At 35.4% G+C, this 17,454-nt stretch overlaps 2 protein-coding genes across 2 annotated transcripts in view; both read left to right on the top strand.

Annotated features, from left to right (window-relative positions):
- The window catches only part of LOC134679082 (uncharacterized), a 66,074-nt gene that overhangs the window by 16,422 nt on the left and 32,198 nt on the right, over positions 1–17,454 (top strand). The window lies entirely within an intron of this gene.
- Positions 13,493–17,454, top strand: part of LOC134679071 (nicastrin) — a 246,892-nt gene continuing 242,930 nt past the window's right edge. Inside the window, exon 1 of the mRNA XM_063537914.1 lies at positions 13,493–13,497. The gene's annotated coding sequence lies outside the window, so the exon portion shown is untranslated. The remainder of the gene's footprint in view (positions 13,498–17,454) is intronic.

Raw genomic sequence — 17,454 nt, 5'->3', positions numbered from 1 at the left:
TATCTCGGTTAATTAACATGCGTTTCTGAGAATATGTTTACTAGTTAAGTGAAAACATACATTGTTTAGTTTAGAAATAACACGGTCATGTGAAAAGTTTGTGTTAGGAGATTTACCATTATAATATAATTATGAAAGTCCATGCGCTATCAACGTGCCTGTGTAATTCGTTTTCAAATCATTGTTATATTTTGTATTGTATCATTAAAACTTTTGTCTGAATAATATAGAAACTAGAGTGGCACACTCGTATGGTAATCATAGTTTCCGTGGTTAAAGTTGTATAAAGTTTATCCATTGCGTCCACTAGCAACTTAGTAACACTAGCAACCGCTGTACATTCGAGATTCTAAATAGACACGCATTGTATTTCATGTACAAAGTTGTTACAGTAATTTAACTTATGATTCGGTCAAATTGTGTTTTTTGGAAAACTAATTATAGCCAGCATTCAATGAATGTAGTATGATACCTTTGGGCATGGTGCTTTACGCACACTAGTGTCCAATCCCCTTCCCCTGACGCAACCCCCCCTTTTAGCATGAAATTTGTCCCGGTTGACAGATTTTTTTAATGTTTTGGGGAAAGCCCTCAAAGACAATTTTTTTTTTATTATGAATGGGCTTACTCATCAATATCTTATCTTATCTTAGATTTAGTCAATTCTCTGTTACGATTTCTCTGTCATTTCTAGAGATGCAACGGATAGTTGTTTGGCCGGATACCGGATATACGTATCAAAATGAGACCAAAGCCGTAACAAGTTATTAAAATCGGGGTCCAGTGCCCTGTTTATCAAAAGCTTGTAACTTGTAATACAAATTTATGTCCCTTTCTAACAAAAGCTGTCAAAAAGGAACTTCCACTTGTATTATCTAATTTAACTCAACATATAATTGAACACCCGTTGTTACAATTAAATTAACTGTAGAACTGGCGTCCATCCGTTGCATCCGTCGTAGCTTGTCATTCGTAGCATCGTAGACGTCTACGAAAGTGATACGAAGTATCTGCATTAATGGACTAAAGACTGAATTATTTGGATCCATTCGAAAAATGGATGTCACATCTGCCATTTCACGACTCTTCTCTTTCCGCACAGACTCTAATAATTTGATTGTTATTAGTAAATTCTTGATCACGTATGCCTCCGTTTCTTGATTACTTATGGATAGGTATATCTAGCAATGTACAAATTGCAGAACATTCCCAAAAAGCGGAAACGTTCTCGAGAATGTTCTCAGAACATTCCTGCAACATGGAAATTATTGTTTAAACAAGAGAATATACTTGAAATAAAGTTTAAATAGGCATAACTTAAAACTAAATGTTATTATGCATATATTATTGTCTATTACAGTTAGCTATTTTGTTGATGTGATAAATTTACCAATAAGTTGCTTAAATTCTCACTTTATATCAGAGAACATTTCGACTTTCGACAAATTTTTCCAAATTTTTTTTTTAGTTTCATTAGAGTCTAGAGGCCTCTATCTCCCGCCATGCCAAATCTCAGCGCGCTCGGACCAACTTGAAAAAAAAAAAAAAAAATGTCGGACATTTTGTTTTTTTTTAATGCAGTTTGTTTTGTCTCGGGGCCCTCTATGACATTTGGTCGAGCACCCCCCACCTATCACGCACCGTTTAAAAGTTGCCATACAAAATAAAAGTGGCCAGTTTTCCCGCAATTGTAGCATTTGTCCCCAAAAAATTTTTTTCGTAGGTTTCTAGGGGACCCTGAGATTCCGTGACCAAAATTTCAGCGCGCTAGGACAAAATTCAAAAAGTTTTAATAAAAAGTCGGCCATATTGAAAAAAAATGGCGGCGTCAAATCTGCCAGGGTCCCTCTATGACATTTGGTCGAGCACCCCCCACCTAAGTCTGACCGTTTGGCCGGGCCGTCATACATTTTTCTGACCGGAAGCGGACGACCAAAAGTCGGAATTTTCTGGGGGTAAAGACTACACCTAAACTATCGTGAATATTCATGGTATAAACTACGATAAATAAATAAATTCTCGTTCTCGAGAACATTCTCAGAAGTTACCGAGAATTTCTCATGTGGAAAGTTTCGCAACTTTGGAAAGTTCTCGTGCGTGCATTGCTAGGTATATCCTTAAATGCGTTTTTATGTGCTGAGATTGAAACTAAAACGTTTTGGTAGCTATTCGCGATCGACTGAAATATGTAGGTACTTTAATTGAATTTGTTGGGAGTCAACATCAGAGCCAGAAACAGAGATCGAGTTAGACCAAGGTAAGTCTGCAACGATTTTGATAGCACACTCAGTGCAAGTGTAATTTTAATCGTGAAACTTCTATGATATAATCACGTATAAATAACACGTGCATTGCGTGTGCTATCAAAATCGATACAGACTTATCTTGGTTTAACTATACACTGAGAGAAAAGTACAACAAAAATACACTTAGAATTACAAAAATAAACTTAATCCGGGGACAAGGAGAGTTAACTAATAAGAACAAATTGACTTTTGCAATTTCTATTATGTTTGTTGAAATTATATTTGGGATTACAGAGCTGTTTGTAGAAATAAATAAACTTTACAGAAATAGTGAAACGTCCATATTTATTACTAAAACTTCATTTTTTCCCCCAGTACAGAACTGTTTTTTAATTCTGGTGATGATTTTTCTCTCAGTGTAGCGCCCGTTGCTCAATTCTGGGAATGTTTATGTAATGTTTATTTCTATTGTACCAACTTTAACGTTTTAAGGTTACGGTTGGAGTCTGCCTGTGCAAAATTAGTCTGAGCTCCGTGTGAATGGCATTAACATTTGATTGAAATGTTCAAATACTCAATATAAAAACTACGATTCTAAGTTAGATGACCAATAGGTGCGAAATACCTATACAAAACTAATTATCTCACGAATCAGAATAATAATTATCGATGCGCGATGTAGCTCGATTCTCCTTCCAAGTCCTACCTGAATTGTTAGTAGAAGCGTACTAGTACGAGTACAAGAGCCGGTTAGAGCAAAAACGAAGCAATTATGTAAAGACGTCAAGGAATTAGTGTTGGTGTTGGCGCGCGGCCAGCGCCGCCGCGGCTGTTCGGCCCGCGCGCCCCCGGAATATTCCACCCAATATAACTGGACAAACTTACGGCATTCGTTTCACTGACATCTCAATATTAATACCTATTGCACACCGTGTTTAATTTCAAGGGTGCATTCCTGAGCTTAAATCAAATAAATTTCTCAAAGACACCGGTATTCTAATTAACTCCATTTCAGGGATAATATTTTTTTCCGATATGGACTCTACGAGCGTGTACACTTGCTTTAGGGCCTGTTTACATATTGAATACTGATTAGTAGGGGAGACCGAGGTGAGTTGTGACAGAGGAGAGTTGTAGCATCGTCGATTTTTTGGAATCTATTAAGTAGAAACTAGGACGCAACAGTGTGCGTTTGTTAGCTCATAACTTGAACTAAGAAACGCGCGCTATTGCGACCTAGTTTCTAGTTAATAGATTCCAAAAAATCGACAATGTCACAACTCTCCTCTGTCACAACTCACCTCGGTCTCCCCTACGTATTATATTAGTATACTATACGTATGATCTCGGGCGATCGATGTTCGAAATGACATTGATATGGCACAATGTTCAATTGTTTGGTTGAGTTAAATGTAATGCCCGTGTTACAACAACACTACATTTAATTACATAAAGATCATTTTTTTTATTACTTTACGGAATTAAAAAAAAAACACGGTGTATAATTTTGTTACATACCACTGGACTAAGCTGTCTATGTCGACAGTTTCAAACTGTGATTTTCCAACCGGTGTTTTTGTTTTGACATGTACCTACCTATATAGGGTAAATATTTTTTAGTGAAGATTGACATCTTATATTACAATGGCAATATTATTCGAATGTATAATGTTATTCGATATTAGGTACTCGATATTGGGTTAGCTGAATGATGAATCACACCATATACGTAACTAAAGTATACGTCACCGATTAAACTACTAAATTATTGACTATTACTGACAAATATAATACAAAAATCAGTTTTACTTAACGCAATAATCTAGCTGCCGCCTTACAATCGAAGTTACACTCTCATTTTAACCCTTAAATGCATAGTGTTGCCAAATGTGTATAAAGCATTAGACAGCTCACAGATTTAAAAGAAAAAGGCTTACGTTCTTGAATGCACCTTTATACCAAACGTCAAGTAGTAGGGTGATGATTTAAGGATTAAATTTACGCAATATTTTTAATTTATAAAAGTTACATTCGTTTTAAGACAAAAAGTTGGAAAGCTTGGAAAAATCCAGAAGTTGATAATTTTTAGTATGTTATTTTGAACGGTGTTTTCGGGGTTTGTCATTATTTTATATTTTAAAAACTTTATCATAGGTATATCACAAATAACTAGTGTACCTTATTAATGATAGTAAAAAAAATATGTCTTTTACTAAAAATTAGATATTTACATAAATATGATTTAACCAATTCAACTTCTAACACTGATTTCGCAGTGAAAAACGAAGTAGAACTAGAATCGGCAAACAATTATGTGATACATATATTCATTTCGGGCAAAAAGAAAAAAATATGCATTTAAGGGTTAAAACTACATGAAGAAATTACATGTAGTTTGGCATGAACATTCAGCAAATACATTACACATAGCTACAGGACTGCTGTTCCAAGTGATTGGCGAGCGCCGGATGAGTCGTCCGCTCGAACTAAATGCCTATAGGCCACCAATTTGGCAATTTGTGCTTTTCGTTTGGTGTACTATTACAGATTGGCAATTTGTGGTTTTCGTTTGGTGTACTATTACAACCCAGTCATACCTATTGTTGCACTTCTCTATTACGTTCACTTACTTCTTGAAGTTCTTAGTCAGGTTACGCTGGATCATTCGATAGCTTGTGTTAACTAGAGATGCAACGGATAGTTGTTTGGCCGGATACCGGATATTCGGCCTGACCATCGGCCGTCCTTTCGCTTGCATGTAACTTAATTATAGTAATTATAAATAAATACGTAAAGGCGCAGAAAAAATAAAAAGAGAATCATATATAAGTCAAGAAGGGTAAATTTTTTGGTACATACCTAACACTAAAAGTTTTAAAATTATGCGCCTTGCAAGTTTTGATAAACTATAGAGGTAATTTCATTCGACTATAGTGACTATACGAAAGGTGTGAATGACTTACCGCCGGATTCGAACTTTAAGTTACGTCAATTAATAGATCTGGAAACGATATGGATTAGATGTGTCAGTGTCAAAAATGACGTATTTGTTTGAAGAAACGTCACATTTGACACTGACACATCTAATCCATATCGTTTCCAGATGTATATTCCAATTGACGTAACTTAAAGTTAGAATCGGGCCGTTACTACGCGCCGCGTAAAATAGTAGTATGCGCCATACGCCCTACTCGTTGGCAACGGTAGAGGTCTATAATCTACTTAGGTTACGTTAACAAACTACGTAGGTGGTTACTATACATAGTAATTGAATATTATGTTGGATGGTAAATATTGTTGCACGGACATTTACTAATATAAAGCCATTGTATCTCACTTCATTGTATTTAACAAAGTCTTTACAGAAATCAACAATACCTATTCATATTTCATTTAATGGCGGTAAGTCTTTAAGCAAGCTAATTTCACTGATACAATTTCAAGGTGGATAATATTTTCTTTATACCATCGCCCACAATGTAAACTGTACATCGGTGGACCTTATGCCTTTTGTAATAAGGTCCACCGATGTACAGTTAGGAGTACGACCTCTTTTCTTGATATTTCATCCCCGAGAATACTTTTTTGTGCTTATGTACCTACTAACATTTTATAGCATTTATTTTTAACATTTATTTATTTTTATTAAAAACAATTAAAGCATGGTGGTTGACATGTACTTTTTATTTTAATAGCTAGTACAGAGTATCACAAGTAATACAACTGGACTCCCAACAAGACCCTCTTTGACAGTACGACTAATCTTAAGTAATTGGACAGGTAAAATAATTGCTAATTTACAATTTACTAACTTGACCCTCATTAAAATAATAAAGACAAGACATGTGAACTAGGTATAGCAAACATGATCTGTTAAGCCGTTTTTGAGTTATCCCAAAAAGCCTTCCCTTCTTAAGTGTCAGTTAAACGCAAAAGGTGGATAGTTCCAAACAAGTGACAGGCCGATATCGTCCATCGAACTGGTAATCTGTGGGCCCCTTTAGTAAAAAGACGTAAGTGCAAAGCGCTAGCAAATCGTCTGCTTGCGCAAGCTCGTAGTTAAGCTGTTTGTGATGCAAACAACCGAATGCGTAAGGATATACATAGGTAAATATGTTATAGTTAGGTGTCTTGTTGCGAGCGAATAACAGGTCACGTGACCCAAGGCAGGTCGCAGGCTTCAGTGAACGGACGGGCAAATTACATAGTGCACGTGATAAACATTTTCAAAATATACACGTGCAAAGGTGCCCTTTATTTATGTTGACATCTGAGCTGAAAACAGTTAAGCACTATGCAATGAACACAGCAAAGTTATAAAAGAATTTTCTAGTTTGGTACATAATAGTGACTATTATGTTTTGTACACATATGAGCACTTGACGATCTTTTTGTGAATTTGTGCTACTTACCTAATATTTTAAGAAATTTAATCTAGTCTATCTATCACTATTATAACTAATGTTGCATAGGCATAGTGGATGTGGATTTGCGGAAAATGCCCAGCAAAACTAACTACTTACCTACTTAACTAACTAATACTAATATTGAAGGTACTGTAAAAGTACTATGAACTTGGCTGGACACGCTACCTCGTGTCTTGATACGGATGTAGCTTAGTCATGTGACTATATCTTACATGGTTTGATATGTTATAAACGTTGTACTTTCATGAAAAACCGACTTTTATTATGATGATGATGATACTAGTTTCAGCCCGCAACTCGATCTACGTGGAATGATGATGAAAATTGATAAAAATCTATCCTACTCGTATGTCCTTCCTCGGTCCTCAAACTATCTCTATACCATTAACTAACTCGGTTCAGCGGTTTAAGCGTGAAGAGGTTACAGTCACTGTCATCTCGTTTAATTTTAGTACATTATTGCAGAGGCCGGGAAAGGGCAATTCGTGGATGAGTTTCGATTTTACGACGCGAAGCGGAGTCCGACAAAGAAGACGAATCCACGAATTGCTATTCCTGCCGAGGCATATATAGTGCTTTTCTCCAAACATGCGAGGAAATAAGCTAAAATAATTATTATTTAACCATCAAGCATCACTCAAATCAAACCTTCACATCCAAAATGTCAAAAACAATTTCCCTCTTTCATTAATTTTTAAAAGTTAAAGTTACAAACTTATTCTGCCATTCAGTATTCGTTCATTCAATATAATTGTGCAATATAGTTGGTCAAACCAACTTTTCAGTCAGTAAGAACCAGGAAAACTATACCCATTCTTTTCTTTTGGGTGCTAGTACTAGTGTAAGACAAAGATAGTATGATTCTCTTTGTCTATGTTTGAAATGAGAAAGTCCTTTGACAAACTATATAAGCTTTATGAACACGGATGAGATTAAAAAAAAAAAAAAAAATAATCTTTGATTTTATTAAGCAGTATTCGCACGATCATACACGTGAAATGATAGCTGATCGGGTCGTGTAGAAGCGGCTCACGGCAATAATAATTGGCCGTTTGCTTTTTTTATTATTAAAAAGTAAAAAACACTACAGTAATAAGTTATTACTGTAGTGTTTTTTTACTTCCCGTCCGCTAGAACAGGACAGCGATAGTTTGATGTTTTTTAATTAGAGTTTGACATTAACGAAGAACTTCCCGTAGTATTTTTGCTACAGTAAGGTGAACATTTCCGAGCATATTGGAGAAAATAATATTTTTTTAAGATTAATAAATGGTAAGGAGCTATGTGTATAGGTAGGCATTTATTGGCTCTGTGAGCTGTAGGCCTCGCAAACCCCCATCGCTCCACCACATTGAAAAATTCCAAAAAATGTATCGGAAAAAAATCTATCCTGCTAACAAAATTTCACGAGAATTAGTTGAGGATTGAGACCTGCAGAGGAAAAAAGGATATAATATAGCGAAAATTAACAGTATGAGAACAGCTGCATATTAAAAGATTCGAGGATTGTGCGACGCCGGAACTGAAAGACATACGGATCTCGATAATTCAGTGTAAGGGCGTCTCAGCCGCTACTCTTGCACGCGCGCCTTCTCAACTTTAAACAATAACACTTGAAATTCGTCTACGCCGCTCCACCCGACACTTTAGACAGTGTTCAATAGAAGAAATTTAACACTAGTCATGCTCATGCACGTGTTAAGTCACCTGAAATTATTTTTTTCACAACGAAGGTCGCAAAAATATATTACATCGTCGGGTGACAAGCAAAACTCAGTAACTAACACCATTGAAATTATTGGACAATAAACCGTGTTACAAGTATAATAAAGTGCATTGTTACTTTAATTTTTTGGTAGTAGGTACTTACTTAGTGACTTTTGCTTGTCACCCGACGACATGATCTTATTTGTAGAGCCATAAGAGCCATATTTGTTGTCATAGCGGCAACAGAAATACATCATCTGTGAAAACTTCAACTGTCTAGCTATCACTGTTCATGAGTTACAGCCAGGTGCCAGACAGACGGATGGACAGATGGACAGATAGACAGCGAAGTGTTAGTAATAGGGCCCGTTTTTAGTACGGAACCCGAATAGTACACACATGCTTTAAACTGAATATTCGGCGCTTTGGCCGAGAGTGTAGTCGAATATTTGGTGTTCGGTATATGGCCAAAACCACTATTCATTGCATCTCTAGTCCAGAGGTCTTTGGATGGAGTCTATTTCTTTTTCTCCGAACAATACTGAGAAATAACTAAAACTCCTTCAGAGTATATAAACTGGATCCTGTCTCGTTTATGTCTTCTAAAGACCCCAATTGAGAATCAACAGAATAGAAAAGGTCGCGGCATTGATGCGTAAACTCGTCTGAAACCAGCTAACATGCCCAACGTGTAATAGGGTGGTATTCCACCTGTCCAATTTCTTTGTCCAATGTCATTGCGCCTCACTCTCTCATTAAGCAAAATGTGAGACGCAAGGCAAGGGTGGTAACCCTTATAAACTGAACGCGAAATGGGAGGAAATGGCCTTATTCTTCAGTACGTATTTAATTTCCTTAGGCTTAAGAATTATCGTCCTGTAATACATCTCAAATAATCTAAAAAACATATCGATGCTTGCATAATGTATGTTAAACGTTTCTTTTGATTAAGTTTTTTCTGTTCCGGGAATTGGTACGGATAGGTATATCCAACGAAGGCTCACGTGGTCTGCTCTCTTGGGTGTTGCGTGGCCGAGCTTCAGATTTGAGTTGAAATCATAAAAGTTCTCATCTATTAGTGAGTGGAGGGACGCGGTCGCGGGCGACGGGAGGCGCCGATCAAACAGGCCGGAGAATCAATATGGCCGCCGCCCAGCTGATCCGTAACCTCTGCGCCCCGCGCCCCCGTTCCGCGCCGTGTTCGTATTACCCCGCCGGCCCTGCACACTCCGCATACGCTCAGATTGTCTTCCCTCAAACTTCACGCTTCTCTTTCGAAACTTTTTTATGACGATCTCTAGCGTTACTCTCAAGTTGGTACTCTGAAACTATTATTCCCTTATCCAGGGTACACTTGTGTGCAATATAATAGCAGTCAATAAGAAAATGAAAATTAGGGCGAAACTGTAACCTTCGATCAATTTTATAGATCTTTTTTTTTACTTCTTCTGCATTACTTGACATTGTTTCAAAATTAACCTTTAATTAAATAATATTGAAAGTCTAAAAAAGCGGCGTTTTTACTGACTTGCGGAATTTTTTATAACCCTAAACTAAGTAGAAAGTAAGAGGTAATCCCGCTAATTTTCGTACTTTAATAAACAAATCATTATACTTAAATGCAAAGTCTCCGATTGAACATAGGTGGAACAAATTATGGCTATACGTCTATTATTTTAATTAAATACCTACTGATTATGCAAATTTGCCTTTTTTGGCTTATTCAATATCAAAAGTAGATTGTTTAACTCGGGTGAAAGGCACCAAACATAATTTCATCCCTTTGTTAACAATCTTCTATACACATAGCTCCAGTTTAGCCTATTGTGACGGAAGGGTAACTAGATACGGAACCCTACACTGAGCATGGCCCGACATGCTCTTGGCCGGTTTTTATTGATTCCAAACAACATACTTAAATAAAAATGCTTAAACAGCCGCAAGTTATTTCATACATTCATATACGAGATTACGAGTATCTTACAACGTTCTTTAATCGATCCTATTCGTAAGGACATGGAAGCGGAACGAGTAAACGAGTGAGTGTCGCAGAATACGGAAAGCAAAGTCCTAAGGGTTCCGCTTTAAGGGGTACATGTTTCTTAGCAATATAGTGAAGTATACAGAGATACCTCTCGTAAGTGGGCAGGGCAAGCTCGCAGTCGTGAAGGACTCGATTGTGCCAGCGCGCCGGACCGTAAGATGATTAACATCGTTATTTAGTCAGTGCGGGTAATTAAAAGTTACGATCACGACCCAGGGTCTATAGTTAAGCGTATATGCGCATGGTGGCAACATACTAACGATCTTATTACTACCTTTTTAAATGTTTAATAGGCACCGCAGAGTATGTTTTTCTTATACATACTGTTTAAAGTTTGTCCACGAAAAAAAGTGGTCGAACATGATCGGGTATATTATGTATTTTTACCGAATGCACATTTACAAGCAGTTATTATTTTATTTTTTTACAATACAAGCTAATATCAGCCTTCATGAATTAAGTATAATAACCTTAGTCCGTAATGAATCTTATTTTAAAGACTGTGCTGTGAACTGTAAGTACTAGAAATAAAGTAGATTTTTATTAATGTTGTAATTATGTAATGCCACATGCTGATAGACAGTCCAAAAAATTTGAGGCGATAGAATAAAAGTTTCACTTTAAAATTTGCCTATATCTCAAAAGTATTACGTAAGTATATAGTGCATTTGTAGACAAAAGCGCTAACAGCTTTGTTAGTGTCAAGATGCCATGTCCGATATACACGTAAACAAAAAAAATATGTGTATTTTTTCTCGTATATCATATTTATTTTATCCCTTCGTTAACGTTAGTTAGTTTTGACCAGTATGCAACTATATTACACATCCTTTGAAAAGAAAGACATTAAATATTAATAAAAATCTTAAATATAGTAGACTCTTTGGCAAGGTGTACAAGATTAGACGTGGTAAATTAGTAGGAAAGCGGAGAGTTGGGGCCGCGCGATGCACCGGTCACAATCCGCTTGACCCAAAAAGCTGGAGTGGCTCGGGCCGCGATGCGATCACGCCGATACCGCAAATTAGTATCGAATTTAATCGGCTACAGTATTTCTAGCAACATTTTAATATCATTCAGATTTAAACAATCGACATGTCGATATCACAATTACATGTTATGTTATACATACGGGGCTTTTAATCTAAATGCCAATAATATATACAAGCATCTGCATGTTTTTACGGTAGAACTTTTTTTAAATAAAAGTGTAAGTCATTTTCACCACATTACTTAAGGTAGTCTAGTAGGTGTGAAATCACATCTATCAGAATCGAGCCCAATTTTATACATACATATAAGAGAAATCGCTCAGTATGAAGATGCGTACGTAAAGAACGATATCTTATATACAGGTTTATAGAAAAAACACAAAGGTGATATAGGTACCGGTACTGTATACATGATACTAACGGGCCGATTAAAAATATAACTATATTCTAAGCCTAATAACGTCTCACATACGACCGGAAATCGAACCTGACAAAATTTATCGAAATATCTGAAGTGTTTCTTAATAGGTACCATCGCCCACATCGGTGGGCCTTATGCCTTTTGTAATAAGGCCCACCCATGCACAGTTAGAAGTGTTGCTGTTTGTACTCCGCAGTTAATTATTTTTCATACTTGCGGCCCGATTCGTACAATGCTTATTTCTTCAACAAAGAACGACACTTTTGAAACTGACAGATCAGTATAATACGGACGTGACATGTTATGAAGCATTGGTCGAATCGGGCCGTTAGTCTCGAAACTCTTAAGAACAATTATTTCCCTATCTATTGTAATTATACAGGTTCAGATATTCTTTTGATATCCCATTTGAATGAAGCACTAAAGTATAGACATGATTTTTGACACATTACGGTTATTATAGGTTACGATAACTCACTCCACTTCTAATTAAGGAATAGCAGTTTTGTAACAATGCCCTAATACATCGCGTGCCAAATCAAATGCAGCAACTAGACAAAATACTCCGCTTATGGTTTTTTTTATGATCACTTACTCCGACTTTTATGAGTTCATGTGTTTGCCCCAGATAACGAGAGAAAGCTTCGGCTTAAATTAAATTAACGCTTTACTAAGGGCTTCTTGGTATTTCAGCTTAGGGCTTCTTACCGGTAATAATGATTTGCAAGCGGATTTATAAATGATTACGCAATATTGACAGCGGGAAAAATAGACCAAGTAATGTAATAAACAATAGAATATTACTTGTTGTACAAAGGCTTAAGCGAAATACGAGGAAGCCCTTAGTAAAGCATTAATTTTATTGAAGCCGAAGCTTTCTCTCGTTATCTGGGGCAAACAACACATGAACTCTTAAAAGTCGGAGTAAGTGATCATAAAAAAACCATAAGCGGAGTATATTGTCTAGTTGCCGCATTTGATTTGGCAGGCTATGGAAAAACCATTTACAAAATCACATACTCTAAGGGGATTCTTGTCTTAAAGAAGATAGCCAAATCCCATTTGTACAGTAGCAGTATACGTTATGTATGAGTGAGTACTAACTTTACTCACTCACACATAACGTATACTACGTATACTTAAGACTATTGTACCTACGAAAATTAAATATAAACATAAAAGTCATTATGAAAATCTATTCAATTATTGCAGAGTGTTAACTGTATTTGAAAAAATAGACTTAGCCATTGTAACCCAATACTACAATAACATAAAGTACTTACACAAAAAAACGCGACCCCCACGGTTACGCAACCTAGATAACATTCCAACGTTTGAGATCGTAAAAACAAACAATGAATACGGTCGAAGAGTATGGAAAAGCATTGTACCGCGTATATTGAATAGATTTCCAAATGAATTAATTAACTCGTTAGAAGATCGAACATGTGGGCAAGCTAGATACATTATAAAGAAACACATGCTTAAAATGAGAGAATAATCGAATATCCCTATCTTATAGAATCTTATAGAATCTTATAGAAAAATAACAAAATTAATAATAGTGTATAATTAATTATAACCTAGACTCCTTAACTCAAAAAATCTTTTTAATTTAAGATTAGTAGTTAAGATTGTAAATATGCATGCTTTTTTTATGAAATAAACAGATTAAATTTTAATTTTAATTTATTTTTTTTTTACTGCTAAAAACATAAGCATTCCCTTAGTCGGGTAATACCTCAGGGTAATACCTAGATGATTGTAACAATTCAACGGTATTGCTTAGATAAATTAGCGTAACCGTGCCAGTCTTTACTGAGGTTTAGTGATTTGTGCAAGGCGGATCGATTTGATGAAATAACTGTACGACCCCGAGCCCTAGTGTTATGTGTAGAATACTGTTACGGTATGTTAGCCACATACATTTGAACTCATTAACCGACTTCCAAATCTCAATGAAGGAGGTTATCAATTCGGGTGTATGTTTTTTTTTATGTTTGTTACTCCATATCTCCGTCATTACTGGACCAATTTTGAAAATAATTTTTTTGTTTGTATGAATATGCATACAGATTGGTCCCGTTTTTGTCAAAACCCAGTTCTGATGATGGGATCCATGAGGAATCGTGTTGTGTTTTTATCAACAAATCAACCATATACATTCAGAAACGTGACATTTGATGAAGTGGAACTGCTGATGATGATCAGAATGGAACTCTTCAACGACGCATAGTTAAACATTATTTTTACGTCTAATCGTTTTAATTAATTACTTAAGCGATCGTAACTGCATTAATGAAAATAATAGTATAGGACTATAATAGTACTAGACAAAACATAAATACAAATGGTGAAAGTAGTTATTATTTACCGCCTTAAAAAAAATAGGTTCTAAGTTTGACCCGTATGTCGTTTGTCCGCGAATATCTCGGATGGTTGGAAAAACCAATTAGACCGGTAGGTGACGCTGCTATCGGTATATGTGAGTGGGAGTGCGATTGTATGTAAGTGAAAGTAAGGTCTATCATTTTCATGCCTATATTCGTATCTTTTCGAGTCTTTTGAGAGTTAACTTTTTCTTTACAGACCTTAATCTAACTGGCCAAATAGGTATCGCTTTGCACTGGTAGTTCAACAAATTTACACAAATCTTTACAAATTATACACCTAACCCTTCCTCAAAAATCACTCTATAGAAAAGTGAAAACTGCGTGAAAATCCTTTCAGTAGTTTATGAGTTTACACACTACAGATAAACAGAAGAGTTGGGGGACTTTGTTTTACTTACAATAATACGATACGACGAAACATATTATGATATTACTTATAGCTATATTTCACTATTTACAAATCGTTTAGCACCGAAATGTCAAAGTTTCATCGCGATTATCATCGACGTGGGCCAGCCAACACTACGCGGGCCCAATATTACAGGGTTCTATGTTACATTTTCAAGATATGTCACTATGGCAATGTTAAAATTCCAGGTTGATAATAGTGAAATATAGAATATTGGGCCAGCAACTAGTTAGTAGTTCAAAACTAAATTGAGAGGCCATCTATAAACTAATTAATCAACAATTAATTGAGCTCAAAAGTATCAAAACCTAAAAGTAAAATTTTACAAATATATAAAGTACTTATCACTAAAAAGAAACAAATAAAATTAATAAAAATGAATAATGAATTTAATTTAAAAACAAAAAAACAAAACATAACCAAAATAACTTAATTTTACTTCTTTTTTTAAAGGGAATTGTCTTCAAAAAACCTGCCCACTGAAATCAGGGGTGCTCCCCCCTAAAAATAATAAGGGTTTGCTCAATGGCGTAACTCCCGCTAAACATGCGTGAAATTCCATACTCTATGAGCAAGTGCTATGAAATAGTTATGTACGATACAAGTGCGAATTATCTTTTCGTACGTGTATCGTACGTTTTACAGTACAAGGCCCTTTCAACTTTTGACATACGCGCGAAAAGTGCTATTTTACGCAAAAGAATCCGTTTTCTGTGACAAACCGATGTAATTTTATACGTCATTAATATATTATTTTTGACATTTCAATAAGTCTTAATCAAGTCTAAATATAAAATTACGGGAATGAATCTCACCATACTGAACAGTAGGATCAAATTGGTAGGTAGTATGCAACAGCAACCTGGATGTTTCGCCACCTCACGCCGTAGTAGTAAAACCCGCGCAGCAGGGTTGAAGCGACAATTTGGGTTCTTCTTTCGTACTAGTAAGTATGTGATAAACCCACAATTATTGCTTCAACTTTTCTATGCGTGTTTAATTTGCTGTAGATCTTTCCTTTCATGAATACATGATTTCATTGCATTAGCGAATTTAAACAATATATTAGTTAAGATATACGTAAGTAATAACATATAACTTGTATAATTTTTCAGGTTTGTTTAACTCTTGTAAGTAAATATGTCAAATTTCAGATAAGTTCCCTTTTGTTCCATGAAAATGTACAATGCTTGTAGAGTACGTTTAGTTTGTCTATGACTTTTATGATTTCGTGTCTATGATTGAACAAATAATAAATCATTGGTTGTTGTTTATTGCAAATCTTAATATTACATGGCGCAGTCGGTGGGATCATTAAACTTACTCACATCTACAAACAAGTCCTCATTTACTTTATGTTGGAAAGGAGGTGTTGAGTGTTTAGTTTGTCTATGAGTTTTATGTTTTCGTTTCTATGATTGAACAAATAATAAATCATTCTTAACCCAAACTAGACATGGTTATTGTTTTTTTCTAAATATTAATATTACAATGTTTAAGTAACATACTTCATATTTTGGAAGAACATAAACTTCCTTTATTAATCGGTTAAAAAGGGATATATTAGCTACCTACATGAAACTACATTAATTTGTGCATTATGTGTGTTGATTATTATAACCTAATTAAGATAATATTAAGAAGCGTTTGCCTAATATGTTAAGACGAGCAAGTCGAAAGTACAGCGTGACTCGCCCCGCGTCTGTGCGCGTGACCGCTCCGTTTTTATTTATGCTCCGCGGTGCGGGGGCGTTGCTCCCTGCCCCGAAATTTCCACAAAACCAATCTAAACCTTACATCTAAAATCTTAAAGTAATTTCTTGAATAAAAGGAACGAGCCTTTAGCTAAAAAATGTTCAGCGTCTTCACCACCGTTTTTCAAGTAAATTAGGTGTGATTTGTTTTGTCGAGCGAAGCGGCCGCGCGCCGGCCGCGCGTGTGCCGCCCTGTGCTGCGAATGTATTTATTATATGTATGTACGAATATTACAATATGAAATGATGCGAACGCTTATACAATTGTATATTCACTTTATAACGAGCTCGTGTTTTTTGTTCAAAGGTTTTCTTTTACATTTCTTCTGATGCTTAAGGCGTTTACTTTGAAGGTGTTCTGTTAATTAAATCAAAATATACATGTATCACTCAGAAAATGTTATGTTTTATTCGACAGGTATGTTTTGCGGTTGTTTTTTTTTAAATAATGTTGCAAGAGGCAAACAAATATCACTAAATAAAATTAGTTTCAATCAAATCGAGTTCGAAGTTACTAGTTACATTGTTGGTTCTCATTTATATACCTACGTTGTTGATAAAATTATCAATTGGAAACATAATTCATTAGACAGTTTATTTGTTTTCAAACTAAAATGACTAACATCGCGATACTTAAATCCAACGTTTGCCTAAAGGTAAAGATATAATACAATATACAGATAAAAAGTCTAAAGAATTACGATCCTACTTAAGTCTACTCGTCTTGATATTCTATAGCAACGCAAATCCTAGTCTGTTGTGTCGATGGCTGCCATGCGAATTATTTTTTTCGTGATCATTTTGTTATGGTGTTTGTATTATTTTAATTTTCAGTGATGTGGATTTACAGAAGTTCTTTAGGGTTAGGTACACAGTAAACTGATGTTATTAACAATCAAATTGTTTTATAACAATTTTATACACTACCTATGGATACCTATGCTTTTATAAGTAAATATATTTTATATTATTACCAAATATAGTTTACCCACCGAACTACCGAAAACAACAAAGAAATCACTGATCAGTTAAACTATTAATACGTATTTACGAATTTTAAC

The sequence above is a fragment of the Cydia fagiglandana genome, chromosome Z (genome assembly GCF_963556715.1).
Source record: "Cydia fagiglandana chromosome Z, ilCydFagi1.1, whole genome shotgun sequence".
Lineage (NCBI taxonomy): Eukaryota > Metazoa > Arthropoda > Insecta > Lepidoptera > Tortricidae > Cydia > Cydia fagiglandana.
This window is presented reverse-complemented; position numbering and strand designations above follow the sequence as displayed.